At 42.4% G+C, this 13,439-nt stretch overlaps 1 long non-coding RNA gene across 2 annotated transcripts in view; it reads right to left on the bottom strand.

The window, feature by feature from the left end:
* Gm35831 overlaps positions 1 to 13,439 on the bottom strand; it is a 93,188-nt gene that overhangs the window by 29,717 nt on the left and 50,032 nt on the right. For both annotated transcript variants that reach the window (XR_001781737.1, XR_875559.2), the window contains exon 2: positions 9,573 to 9,650. This is a non-coding gene — a long non-coding RNA (predicted gene, 35831). The remainder of the gene's footprint in view (positions 1 to 9,572; positions 9,651 to 13,439) is intronic.

Consider the following 13,439-nt stretch of genomic DNA (forward strand, 5'->3'; position numbering starts at 1 on the left):
AGTATGGAGAAATGTGATGTTACACTGCAGAGCTCCGGTTCCCTCTAGCAGTGTGCACTTCTCAGATGCCCTGCAATCTGTCAGCCCTTGGGGATGTTAAGCCCTCAACAGCATTCATTTATATTCTCTTTTCCCTAAACATCATCTGTTGACCAAGTGTTGTGGAATCTCCAGGCCATACCCAGTACCCCATCTCCTTATGGGCCACCACCATAACAAACCAACTTGCTCCAGATTGTTCCTCTATCCATGATACTTGAAGTGTTAATTATCCCGAGGTTTTCTCAGAAATGAAAGTTCAACCATTGAGACATGGTAGAACTGGGAGCCCGTGTTCACATGTTGGCTCCACCATCCCCGCCAATTCAACAGGCTGTCATCTCCCTTTCCAAATGGTCTGTATTTGGCAACACTCAATTCAATTTAGAAGTCACTGAGCATGCGCTTACAACCTGTAGAATCCATGGACACTCGTCAGAATCATATGGCTCACACCAGATGGATGGCGAGCGCACATATGCTCAGACAGTATAGCAGATGCTCATGAATCTGATGGCAAGAGAAACAACTCTAACAGTGACAATAATGATGGTCATTATGGAAGTGATGATGGTGGTGGTAGTGGTTGTGGTGGTAAAGATGGCAGTGATGATGGTGGTGGTGCTTGTGATGATGATGATGGTGATGGAGACGATGTGGTGATGGAGAGAATGAAGGGTGGTGACAATGGATAGTGGAGATGGTGCTGATGGTGACGATGATGATTATGGTTGTCTTGGTTTCATTGGCAGTGATGGTAATGATGGTGGTGATGGTGATATGGCAGTAGAGACAATGATAGTCATGACAGTGGTGATTGTGACGGCTGTTCTTGGTTGTCAACTTGACTATATCTGGAATTCAAATTATATCCTAAGCCCAAGCTGTTGGGTATACTTGTGAGGGATTGCTTTTCTGGATTGGAGGTGGGAAGACCCACCCTAAACCTGGGCTACATCGTCTGGTGGCAGCCTACATAAGGGACATGGAAAAGGGAAGCCCTCATTCTTGCTAACAAGTTCAATCCTTCATTGGCATTAGAGTCTGTCTATCTATCTATCTATCTATCTATCTATCTATCTATCTATCTATCTACCTATTTATCATCTATCTACCTAATCAATCATCTATCATTTATTATCTACCTATCTAAATAAAATTCATTAGAGAAGCTCACAGTCTGTGGTCTGACTATTCCACTGGTCTAACTATTCCAACAATGGAAAGTCTAAGAATCCAATAGTTGTTCAGTCCTTAAGTCTGAATGCCTCACATGGTCATTGGTATGCTCTGGAATCCAAAAGATGTAGTCTCTAATGCCCTGTTTGAGTTCCTATTCTAGCATCCTTTGGTGATGAACAGCAATGTGGAAGTGTATGCTGAATAAGCCCTTTCCTTCCCAACTTGCCTTTTGGTCATGGTGTTTTATCACAACCTAACCAAGACTGATACCCTAAATTTCTATGAACTGACACAAGAACACCCTCACACCTTTGTGAGGCAGCTCAGACAAGGATACTCTAAGTTATACACTAGCCTATCCAGACACAGAGCATCCATGAGAAATGAATGAAACACTCTAAGGCTCCATGCTTTTCTCAGCAGAGATCACTTACAGTCCCTAAGTATACCGCCCACACCAACTTCTCTACAGTGAGGGCTTCAACATTGTTTCTCAGTGCCTCATGGTAGCAGTGCTGAGAATCCAGTATCCTGAGAATGGCTCCTTAAGCTATCTGTTCCCCTGGGCTTTGGAGTCTTGGGTCCAAGCCAGCATCTCCACTGCCAGCAGAGGCTCTGGTGCTCAGCATCTCCCTTAGCAAGCCTATATGCTAGGTAAAGCAGTCCATGCCAAGGGCTTAGAGAATACCAGCTTATCCATGATGTCATCGTTGACCACATAGCCTTGATCTACCCAAGACTGACACCCAAGTTCTAATCTCAGATCTCCTCTTTATCCTTATGATCATGAACTCAAGTTTCCCCTTATGTAAAATGGTGTGTTAACTTGACTGTCATGACTGTAACACATATCTAGGATACTTAAAAAAGAAGATAGGTTTACTTTGGCTTGCCATTTTTAATGTTCCATATACAACATATTGATTCCTTTGCTTTGACCCTGAGGCACCTCAATACCTCTTGGTGGGAACACATGATAGAGGACAACTTTTCATCACATGATAAAAGAGACTGCAGTCCCACGCTCTACTTCCAGGACCATCCAATGATCTGATGTCTCTCGTTTTCTTCAAAGTCATCAGAGGAAATGGAAGCAAGAGTCAACAGGTAACTTGAAGTTTTCCAGATCTGGCTGTTAGAGTGGAGTGTATGCGCATGGAGTTCAATTAGGTTTTCACCCAATTTTCTCATAAATGTCCCATGTGGTGGTTTGAATATGCTTGGCCCAGGAAGTGGCACTATTTTGAGGTGTGGCCTTGTTGGAGGAAGTGTGTCACTGTGGGGATGAGCTTAGAGTGCTTTCCCCTAGCTGCCCGAGGATGACAGTCTTCTTCTGTTTGTCTTCAGAACAAGATGTAGAATTTTCAGCTCCTCCAGTGTGTAATGCTTGTCGGGATGCTGCCATGTTTCCCACCATGAGAATAATAGACTGAACATCAGAACCTGTAAGCCAACACCAATTAAATGTTCTTTATAAGAGTTGCCTTGATTATAGTGTCTCTTCCCAGAAGTGGAAACTGTAAGACATCCTGTAATGATATTCCAGTCCAAACCTGATCAGCTGTATCACTGTGACCCAATAAGATTATAAAGGCACCAAAATCAGCTCTCACCAAAGCCACCAGGGTGTCACCTTGCCACACATTCCTTGAATGCTGCCTAGATGCTAATGCCCTCTGCACCACCAAAGAGACAACAGCCCAACATGGAAGCTTTTCATGATGTAATAGTAGAGTGGGAAAAGTTTAAGATGTGGTTTGTTCCCCCAAAGAGTTGGCAACATGAATTCATCTCCACTGAAGCTAGATTAGATGTGTCTTATGAATCTGCTCAGCATCCAGTGTTAGCAAGTCATGAAACGGGCCAACATCCCTGAGAAGGGCTAGGCCACTGATCTTGAGGAAGCACATGACCACATATCCATCCTGCTCCACCCAGGCCTTCCTGGAAGACCTTGGTTGGAAGACTATGCCCCATAATACTTCCAGCTGTGTCTGATTCCTGATATGGACCATAGCTGCCTCCCTGCTCCCCTTGCTTTCTAGAACCCAGCAGTTAAGAAGCACGGAGCTCCATGCTGAGGCAGCCACAATTGGTTAGTTCTATATCCCATGGCAAATGTCAAATGACTTAAAATGGAAGACAAAAATATGCTCTCGGTCTAGGATGGGAAAGACCTGCCACAAGGAATGTGTGGAGTCACCACCATCATTCCATGACATCACAGCCTACTGCCAAATATTTGGCCATGGGCTTCTGTTACCGAAAACTGCCACACGCAGCCCCAAGATGGTGCTGGGTCCTCCTGGCTCGGACATTCAATCATGGGGTGATTCTAAGCACGCTAACAAAGAAACACTTCACTTGGCTGCCAGACAGAGTGATGTTTATCTGAGGGACCTTCACAGATGAGATCCTCCGATCACAAGACGTCAACAGAGATGGGGTGGGGGGGGGGGGAGTGTTGGTGCGACCGCACCAGGTGGGAACAGAGGGCAGCAGAGGGTTTAATTGCGAGCATTTTATTATTATTTAGTCATTCTGACATTTCACACATCATTTGCCTCTACAATTACTTCTAACTTCATTTTAGAGCCATTTAGGGAATGGACGGATGATGGCTCTCTCATAGGAGAGATGTCTTTGTCAACAGACAAGCGGTAAGTGACTCTCTCTGCACTTTCTAGGCTTGCCCTCCCTCCTCCCTGAACATGAGAGCTGCTCTGGAATGAATGTTCGTGTCCCACCCCCAGCTAAATTTATATCAAAACCTAGGACCTGTGGAAGTGGTCATAGGAGGTTGAGGCATGGGAGCTGATGGAGTCTGGAAGCTGGATCCTGGTTTTTTTGAGATGTGATTCGGAATCCAGAAGGCAACCATTAAGATTTCCATATACTTGTGTCCTGATCCAAAGAACTGGACCAGGAATAGCGTTGGGAGAAGTGGTAGTATTTGAGCAGATCTATTAAAAGAGAAAGGTGGTCCTGAAAAAGTGGACCAGAGAGCTAGAAAGACTGCAAGCTCTCATGGTCAGAGTGGTGAGCCTTTGAGCATTGTGGACAAGGCACACTACTCCTATGTGTGCAGCTACATGGCTTCTCTCACAGATGCTCTGTCCCTCCCAGGTAGCCCCAGTGGAGAGGTATTTTCTGTCTTCCTGAAAGCTAGCTTCTTTTGTGATAGTCTTATTGCCTCTCCTTCCAAGCCCTATTCTACCACGAGGTGGACAACGATGGGGCCAGTGTTCCCAGAGCTGCCTACCCCTCCTACCAAGGAAAGATGCTGTTGGTCAACCAAGAGCTAGATCTTTCTGTTGCACCAAGACTACCCAAGCTTTCAGTCTCCAGAACTGGGTGGGTGGGGGCACAAATTTAGTATTAACATACTTCTAGTCTATGGCATTTTGTTACAGAGTCAGCTGAGGGGACCAAGACATCTCTACAGCTGTGCACATTGCACAGAAGCACAGTTTCCTTCGACTGTAAGAGAATGCTATGTGCCATTTCTAAAACTCTTTTTTAAAGAGCCAGCTTTAAGATCCACTTTAGCATCCCCTAGTGGCCCACACAATCAGTCCTGTCTTTCTTTCGATGCCCAGATGTCTGTGATGTGACAGCCATTCTGGAAGCTACCACCTTCTTATCTAACAGATCCAGGTTGGATGGTAGGCATCAGTATTCCTGAACCAGGCTGAGCAACTGGCTCTGGCTGGAGCAGCCCAAATGCTGGGAGCTATAGGATAAAACAAATGGCTTGGAAAATTATTCCCAAGAGTCCATCCCTGGACTGGACAGGTCCCTGGATTTCACTTGCAAGCAGAAGGAAGCTTGAACTGAAGTGCACATCGTAACGCTAGTGGTTTGCTTTGGATAACACAGCTTGGCACACACATCCCCGCTTACTGCCTTTTTGCCTCCAGAAAACACCACAGCAGTTATATAGACCTCAGTTTAAATAGCTCCTCTGCTGCCAGCATTCCAGGGTGACAATGCAATTGTGCTGTCATTTGCATATGGTGTTCTGGTGGAAGGTGTGTTCCAGATTTATTGGGCATTTTTTATTCACCTTCTGTGGCTGAGTTCTGAAGCTCACTATGTGCGACTTATAAAGAGAAAACCTGAGCAACGAGAACGTGCACAATGATGCATGTCATTAGCCCAGTCAGACACAGCCGAGTGGGCAATTCAGGGGCACAAGCTTGTGACGTGATGGAATCTACAGGGTGTTTCTGATATGCATGGAACTGGTGACCCTCAAGAGTGGGAGTCCAGTCCACTGCTCTGAGCTTCATGAGACTCTGCAAAGGACAACCTGTGCTCTTGACCTACCATCCCTGGCCAGACAAGAAGCAGGAACCTGGCAGGTGAAGAAAGTGGTGTTGATGTTCTCAGAAGGCCTGCTACCCCAGAGTACAGGACAACCAGCATCATCCACCTCCTGAGCATGAGGGGCTGGGCCACAGTCTCAGCAAATCCCATGCACCCACACATATGCACACACAGACAAACTCTTGCACACTTGCACACTCATCTTAGGGAAACTGCTGAGTAAGTTGGCACATGTTCACATCCTTAGCTACTCTGATGAGTGACTCTGTCAAGTGACCTATGGCTTTGCTGCCTTCCTCAAGATTTAAAGATGTTCGATGCAGGGCTAGAGAGAGAAATGGCTCTGTAGTTAAGAGCATTCATTGATCTTATGGAGGATCTAGGTTTGGTTTCCAGTATAAGTGAGAATTCCTGGAAAGAGGCTGTGTCTGCAAAGATTGGTTGATTGATTGATTGATTGATTGATTGATTAGAATTATAACTGCAGTGATGTGGAGAGGTTAGAAGGTTGCAGGTTCAGAGCCTAATGTTGAGCTAGTGTTAGCCAACAAAATGACCATTCTTTGCATAACATCCTGAGATTAATAGATTTTTAAAATACACCTTTTTAAAAATGTATTGAGTAAGCAGACCACAGTAGCTTGCACAAACCCTAGGGATGTCATAAGATAACTTATGAGACCTACAAGAGGGACTCCGCAGTCTTTCTGTAACCACCTCTCCCGTGTACAGACCAGTGTATTTTAAATTGCTTTCATTTACAATTTTTACTGTCCTGCTACTGTAAAATATCATGCCGCTGCTTCCACAATGGATCATGGAATCTGAAGTGACCCACCTGTGTTTCCTGGGACACTGTCTCTCAAATATGGCTTCATAATAAACTATCTGTTAACGCAAAAAAACACAGCTCCCATCTTAAAGAAAATAAGAGCTTGTTCTGAAACTGTTTTGAGTGATCATGACCTGGGAGCACAGACTTGGGTTACGCTAAACTCTACATCCCAACATGGAAGCTCTTGTGTGATGTTTTATAGTTTTACAGAACAAGGAAAGCCATCAAATCAAGGTGAATTTAAAATACATTGGTGGGTACATCTCATAGGTGGTTACAACGAGGTGGGTGAGGCTTTTTATAGGCCTTAAATGTTCTCTGATGACATTCTTTTTGGGTTGGTAAAAGCCAGTGCATCTAAGGCAAGAGATCCCAAAGGTTTTCATCTATTGACACGGGATGTTGGTCAAGAAATGATTGTTCTAGAGACTAAATCTACCCTAAGATAAGGAAACTAACTTCTGGGAGTGCAGCATTCCAACTCTGAACAGTACTAAAATTCTGTCAATAATTCTCTATTTACAGCGTCTTTTCAGGAGATGGTTCACATACAGCTTGCTACCTTTAAGGAGGGAGCTATGGTTTTTGCTCCCTACTTGGTGGCACAAGCCACTGAAGTTTCAGTTCCTAGGGATCCCATGCCATCTTCTGACATTTATGGGTACCAGGAATGCATGTAGAACATAGACATTTATTTATGCAGGCAAACATGTACATGATTTATTACATGTATATGTAACATTGATTGATTAATTAATCAGCTAATTAATTAAAAATTAAATATGCAGATTATGGCTTTCTAAATTAATCTCATAACTTAGTAAATGACTATGACCCAGCTGTTACCATCCCTGCTCCAGAGTCTCCTCCTGATAGTGTGAACACTGGGGTCTCTCCCAAAGATAGCATCCCTTTAAAACATATAAAATGCACTCATGTACTGAAAGGAACAAAGGAACCAAGAAAGAAAGGAAGGAAAGAAGGAAGGAAGGGAGGGGAAAGCAAGAGGTGAGCAGGAGAGCCAGTATTTTAGCTCCAGATCACTCGTGGTGAAACTAGATGCTAGTTGCTACAGACAAACTATAGAAGAAGACCCTGTTCCCAGAGGATGAATGTCTTAGAGCTTCTGTCACTATGATAAAGCACCCTAACCAAAAAAGCCCTGTGAAGAGAAGGTTTTATGTCACCTCTTACACTTCCAGGCAACAGTCCATCAATGACGAAGTCAGTGCAGGAGCCCTTAGACATCATCTGAAGCAGAAGCCATGGAAGAGTGAGAGCTACTTAATGTCGTGCTCCTTGAAGCTTTCTCAGCATTGTCTTATTGTAAAAGTTAAGCCAGAAGTAGCACCATCTACAGCGACCTGGGTCCTCCTACATCAACCAGTTATCAAAACAACGCCCTACATGTTTGTCCAAAAGCCAATCTGGTAGGGACATTTTCTCAATTGAGGTTCTCTTTTCTCAAATTACTCTAAGCTTGTGTCTTATTGACAAAAATACTAACCAGGACAACTGACCCCTTGTTGAACTGACAAGCTAATACATTACTATTAAACTATAACCTTCCCTAGTTTTTGTTTACCCTCGAGTTCTCATATAAATAAAAACATCTAAATATAAATTATTACAACTTCAAAAGTCTTTAAAGGTTTCAACCTAAAAGTTCAGTCTCTTTAAAGCATCTAAAATCTCTTTCAAACTTCAAAGTGTCTCTAAAATATCCTAAAAGTCCTCCTCAGATATTCAAAATATCTCTAAAACATCTAACACCTCTCAGCTGGGAGCTCCTGTACAATCAAAAATAAGTTACATATTCTTTACTCCAAGAAGGAAAATCAGAGCACAGTCACAATCAAGTCAAAGCAAAAGCAAATCTTAACAGTGTTGATAAAGGCCAGTGTCAGACATCTGGGACTCACCAACCTCTGGGCTCCAAAGAACTTGGTCAGCTCCACCTCTCTGGCTATGCCACCAACAAGACACATAGCAGATGTTATGGGCTCAGGCCAGCTCTGTTGTTGCTGCTCTGATAAATCATCTCATGGTGCCTGCATCTCTAAAACGCTGGGGTCTCTACCAAAACTGGGCTGCCCTTTCACCAATAGCCTCTACCAGGCTCTCATTAAGGACTCTTACCCTGTTACATGTGGCTAAGTCTCAACAAAAGAACCAAAACACATTAAAAATGTAAAAATAAGAGAAGCTGAAGCTCTAAGTGGGAAAACATAACTACATTTTTTTAATTGAATAGCTAAATATTTTAAGATGTCAACTTCCCCTAATTTGACTTCAAGATTTAATAGAGCTACATATAGTGTGTCTGGACAACTTTAAAAATAAAAGTCTAAAACCTAACTCAGAAATATATATATAAATGTAGAGAGCCTATTATGGTCAAACAAATGTTTTTTTAAAGCAATGCTGGAGCTTATTGTAGTGAATCAGAGTGATTCCCATAGGTGCATATATTTGAATAGTTGATGCCATTTGGTGGAATGATTTGTGAAGGATTAGGAAGTGTGACCTTGTTGGAGGAAGTATGGACTGGGAGCAGGCTTTGTGGTTTCAAACGCCCACACCAAGTCAGACTAAAGGCCACAATGCCTTTAGTCCCAGCACTTGGAAGACAAAGACAGGCAGATCTCTGTGAGGTTGAGGCCAGGCTGATCTACATAAAGTGGTTCCCAGGACAGCCAGAGCTACATAGTGAGACCCTATCTCAAAACAAAAACAAACAAACAAACAAACACTCACAAACAAATAAAAAGCACCATTCCCAATTAGCTGTCTCTTTGCTTCCAATTTGCTGATCAGATGCAAACTTTCAGCCCCTACTCTATCACCATACCTGCCTGCCTGCTGCCATGTTCCCCACCGTGATATCATAGACTCTAACCCTCTAGGACTGTGAGTAGCACACATGCAGTCTCTTTTAAGTTGGCCTGGCCATAGTGCCTCCTCACAGCAGTAGAAAATAACTGAGACACTTACACATGTCAGATTTTGAGTTTACAGTAATACTAAAATAAATAAGACATGAATATGAAGATGGGCAGATATGTCAATAGAACAGGAATCCAGAAACAGATAAACAATTACAGTGTCAATTGATTTTCTTTTTTTGACAAAGTCATCAAAGCAATTAAAAGGGAGAAAATATTGGAACTACATGATATTCAATTACCTGGACAAACACATGTAGAAGCAATGAGACACTTCTAGTTTCCAATCTGTTGTGTGATGAACTTAGATGTCACCACTCCTGTTGTAGAAAAAGAGAGAAATCAGAGAAGCAAATCAACAATGAAAAACTCCTCTTGCCATGGGGCCAACTGCTTCCTGAACCAGAGAGACAGACAGTGGTACAGGGAGCCCTGATTTCCACAGCAGAAACCGTCACAGGAACCTGAATTCCAGTTGTAATTTTAACACTATTGGGGGCTCCATTCAGACACATGCAGGAGTAAAACCCCAGGGAGGTCCCATTATAGTGTGGGGGGTCCGTACTTTTGTGAGTTTGACCTCTGTGACCCCACTAAGGACCAGAAGAAAAGCTCCCATGGCTCCATCAGGGGTGGGAGGTGGCTACCATGCATGAAGAAGGCTGCTACATCCTCTTCCCAGCAATGCCTGTTACTCTTGTGTGCTTGCTGGTTCTGTGAAAAAAATAATACTCTAACCAAAAGCAAATTAGGGAAGGAAGGGGTTTATTTTGGCTTATATCTCCAGGTCACAATCCATCATTGAAGGAAGTTAGGGCAAGAACTCAAGCAGGAACTGAAGCAGAGACGATGGAGGAACATTGCTTACTGGCTCACCCCCAAGCTCATGCTTTGTTAGCTTTCTTATACAGTCCAGGCCTACCTGCCTAGGGAATGGTGCCACCAACAGTGGGCTGCACCCTCCCACATTCATCATCAATCAAGACGGTCTCTAACAGACCACGGACATGGCTCATACACAAATCTGTAGACATTTCCTTGATTCATAAGGCTTCAGCTTCAGAAAAGCCTGAAGTAATATGACTGAGCATGTTCTAAAATTAATGACAGATGGCAAAAAATAGACCCAGGAAGCCAAAATAGCACCAGAGAGGATAAATACCCAAAAAGTCTACATCTATCATATCATATCCAAATTACTTAAAATCAAAGACAGAGGTAGATTTTAAAAGGGGTTGGAACCTAACAGAGCAAGGAGAGTCAGATGATGTCAGGGTTGTCTTCAGAACCCATGCAAGCCCAGAGAGGAGGTTCAAGTAAGGAGCAAACCCACCAACCTTGAACTGAGATCCCATTCATTGTATTTTTTCAGAAGTGAAAGAGAAATAAATACTTTTTTGTATGCCCAAAGATGGAGGGAATCTGTTCCCAATAGTCTATTCTACACAAAAATGTAGAACATTTTACACAAAAGAATTTCTTCACAGAGAAGGGAATTACACAGGCCAGAAATTGGATTGATATAAAGAGGATTAATAAAGAATAAACGAGGCTAGGGATCTAGCTCACTGGATAAATCGCTTGCCTGGCATTCCCAAAGCACTGAGTTTGATGCTAAGCCCCACATAAAACCTAGAGTGGTGGTGCACACAGTAATCCCAGTACTGAGGAGGTAGAGCAAGGAGGATCAGAAGTTCAAGGTCATCTTTGGCAACATAGAGAGTTCCAAGCCAGATTAGGCAATATAAGACTCTACCTCAAAAAATAATCAATATTAATCAATTAATAATTCATTAATTATTAATCAACTTAAATTATTTTTCATAATATATAAGTTAACAGATAACAACTTGTTCAAAATATTATCAATAACTGGTTAGTTTAGCTCACACACCAGTAAAATAGTTGCTATTAATACTCAAAGAGGAAGGAACAGAGACACTTAGATAAGACTTTTGTACTATCTCTAGGTTGTTTCTCTTGTTGTGATAAACACTTTGGCCAAAATCTATCTGGGAAAGAAAAGACTTGTTTTCTCCAACAATTCCTAGTTCTCAGTCCATCACTGAAAAAAGGTCAAGGCAGAAACCTGCAGGGTGGAACAGAAGTAGAGAACATGGAAGAATGTTGCTTGGTAGCTTGCTTCCAAGAGGACATTCAACTAATTACCTTTCTTATACCACTGCACTGCCCACAGTAGGCTAAGCCTTCTCATATCAATCGACAATCATGAAAATGCTTCATAGACATCTCCACAGGCCAACTTGATAGAATCATTTCAACTGGAGTTTTTCCTTTGTAAGGTTCCCTCTTCCTAAGTATAGCAAGTTGGCAATCAGGAGTAGCCATCACATATCGTTGTATAATAGTAAATAGTGTCACTTCAAAGTGGACTTGAATTAATTACAAACAAATATTTCAAACAAAAAATATTTCAATCCCTAAGAAAAATGTATATGACCAACACATTAAGAAAGAAAAAAGAGGTTGGAGAGATGGCTCAGCAGTTAAGAGCACTGACTGCTCTTGCAAAGGTCCTGAGTTCAATTCCCAGCAACCACATGGTGGCTCACAACCATCTGTAATGGGATCTGATGCCCTCTTCTAGTGTGTCTGAAGACAGCTACAGTGTACTTATATAAATAAAATAAATCTTTAAAATAAAGAAAGAAAGAGAGAAAAGAGAGTAGAATTTGATAACATCTCAGTTCAACCCACAGGAAACCCCCCCCCCAAAAAAAGTCATAGACAAAGAAGAAAGAAAAAGGGGGAGAGAGAGGAAGAAAGGGACTGAAGGAGGAGGAAGGATGGGGGCACTTACGGAAAACATTAGCTATTTAATAAATTGTAATCTAACACATCAATAATCACTTTATATGTCCATACTCTAAATATTCCAGTTAAAAAACAGACTTTACAGAGTAGATGGATAAAAAGTCAACCATGAAAAGCAAGACCCAACTACATGTTGTCTACAAGAAACCCACTTTAAAGAGATGGGGATTAAACAAACACTTGGGGTGGGAGCCATCCCATGCCAATGCTGATCGAAAGAAAACTGGAGTAGAGTACATAAGTTAGTTTTAAGCAGAGCACACTTGACGGCAAAAAACCAAACTCGTGGCAGTGAGGCACTGCACAATGATAGAAGCATCACTTTCATGCAGAAACCAGCGGATCCCTTATGTCCATAATGAAGCATCAAATACAGAAGGCAAAGACAAACCGAACTGCAAGGGGAAAAGAAATCCACCTTCACCCTATGTCACACAACACATAAAGATTCATTTGAGATGTAACACAAGAAGACACGCAGAATATCATCACGATGGGGCAAGCGGAGATTTCTTACTCAGGGTGCAGACAGCACAAACAACAGCAGGAAAGGTTGATAGATGAGAATTGCTGAAATGAAGAATTTCTGCTCATCGGCAGATGAGGCAAACAAAGCACACGGGCGAGCAGAGAGAAGGCTCGTGAATACAAAGCTGACAAAGGATGCTGGAGGATCTTATCAGGATAAAGTGTGTGTACTCTTAAGAATAAGAAGACAAACAACCCAAAGGAAACAGACAAAAGTCTAACTGGCAGGCACTCTATACTGGAAGCTGGGTGAATGGCCAGCAGCCCTTTAGAAGGTCCTGAGAGCTAGTCTCATTAGAGATGCAAAAGAAAAAAGGAAAATCTAAAGCTAACAAGTCACAGCAGAGACTCACTACCAGACGGGCAAAACTGGCAGCAATTAAAGTTCCCAAACACTCTAATGAAAACACGAAATCCCTCTACGACCCTGGGAAGATACAGGAATTTCATACAGGCATTTATTACACCATAAATGTTTACTTTGTGATCTACAAGTCAACTGCTAAACACATACCAAGAAGTAGAGGAAAGAAATAGAAAGGAAAAAAGGAATAAGAAAAGAAGGGATGGCAGGAAGGAAGGAAGGAAGGAAGGAAGGAAGGAAGGAAGGAAGGAAGGAAGGAAGGAAGGAAGGAAAGAAAGAAAGAAAGGGATATCTTGCAATGAAATTTTTAGGCCAATTTAACTTACCATGTCAAATGTCTAGCCAACACACTTGTCTATGAAAAGAACAGATCAAAATGTAA

The sequence above is a fragment of the Mus musculus genome, chromosome 15, assembly GCF_000001635.26.
Source record: "Mus musculus strain C57BL/6J chromosome 15, GRCm38.p6 C57BL/6J".
In the NCBI taxonomy this organism is placed as follows: domain Eukaryota; kingdom Metazoa; phylum Chordata; class Mammalia; order Rodentia; family Muridae; genus Mus; species Mus musculus.